Genomic DNA, 1,802 nt, shown 5'->3' with positions numbered 1-1,802 from the left:
ACAATTTGAAAAAGATTAAATTTATGTCCAATACTTGAAACCTACATCTCAACTGAAATATAGGTCCAAATCAATCTAACTAAATCACCTAAAACTGTACCGAAAATGTCGGCCCCACACTGAGTCTCAATACTAATTTTGAGCCATTATTTCATTCTCACTGAGGGCATTATGCATAACATAACTATCATCATTGAAATATAAATAACTTTTTTGGAAACCAAACGTTGTAAATGTGGAGTTGTAAAGTCCACATTTTGTTCCATAACATAAAAGTTGGGTTATATGCCTTAGCACTGCCCTCATTTCGATCGCTATCTTCACGTTCTCTGTCCTCATTAAATAAATAAAATAATGAACTTATCTACATTACATATATGTGTGTTGCAAATTGTAGTGATCCGAAACATTGACGAATTCATACATACATAGATATTTATTGCTACAATCAAACATGTGCAATTTTCTTATGAATTAGGGGCATCAATTTGCTTGGGAGGGACTGTACCCTCCCCCCCCTCCCAATTAATGAATTTTTGCTTTTTACTAGAAATCTTTTCAGGATGAAAAAATTTAAAAATTTGTGAATAGCAATGGATTTTTGAAATTAAAAAAAAAATAATATTTGACATTTTTTTCCAAAAAAATAAATATCTGTAATATAATTTTTGATTTTTTTTTTTTCCAAAAATGCCTTCTCATCCTCAATATGTGAAGTTGACTAATTAAATTAAGCAGGACTACGAAGTGGAAGGGGCTTGATAAACTTGAAGATCTCTTTGATCGATGTGAATCAATGACCATGATGACTTCAACGTGGATAAACGAAAGGAATTCATAAATTGCCTTCCTGGAGGATCGATCAATTCATTGATCCAAGATACATGGATCTTCGAGTTCGTCATGACTTTTCATTCGAAGTAGCTTGATGATGATTGATGACTCCCCCCTCCTCTCCAAAAATTCAAATATCGATATTGATATGCTTTTTCTCAAGATATTTTATATACGGTGTGGTTATTTTACAATAAATATATGATCTTTTTTAGAATCTCCAATAAATTATAACTGATATGAAAAATAGATCGATCCGTTAAGGGGTTATTTGGAAATGAGAATGAGCACTCGGTAGAGGAAAAAATCATTTCCTGTAGTAGTGGATTTTTAACGTTGTTTGTCAGCTTGAATTCTCAAAATTCAATTTAATTTAATTATCTCAATTTGAACAAAAGTTATGGTCAATTTTGTGTTTTGAACGTTTCGTATGACCTCTCAAAATTCAATGGCCTCCTACTGTTGACATCTCTAATCTTCTTACAAAGTTTTCCCAAAATTGGTACATAACTTTTTCCGTAATCCCGCTTACAAACATACAAGTATACAAACCGAGGCAAAAATATAACTTCTGTTCTACTTCGTTGGCGGAGATAAAAATGGGACTTTTAAGCATCTCTGACCGTCTCAAATACAACACATTCAGCCAAAAATAGAGGGGGGGCGGGGGTGATGTTTTTGGTTACTTTTTTGATATAATTTTTTTTTTAAACCAAATTTTTGAATTAATTTTCTTTATATAATAATCATATAAAAAAACTGACAATAAGCTATTTCTAATTGTCACAAAAAATAATCAAATTTTGACAACATATATTTTTATTTTTGATGGTGTTTCTTCGTCAAATATAGTAGGACCCTCTCCCCTTCATAGTCCCATGTTTTTGCAAATGGGTGGGGGACAAATTAAGTAATAATAACGTTATCAGGGGCGCTGCATGATTTTTTTTAGGGAGGAGTAGGACCAT

This window comes from Lepeophtheirus salmonis, chromosome 5 (assembly GCF_016086655.4).
Source record: "Lepeophtheirus salmonis chromosome 5, UVic_Lsal_1.4, whole genome shotgun sequence".
Classification (NCBI taxonomy): domain Eukaryota; kingdom Metazoa; phylum Arthropoda; class Copepoda; order Siphonostomatoida; family Caligidae; genus Lepeophtheirus; species Lepeophtheirus salmonis.
The sequence above is the reverse complement of the archived record's forward strand: the minus strand, read 5'-3'. Positions refer to the sequence as shown.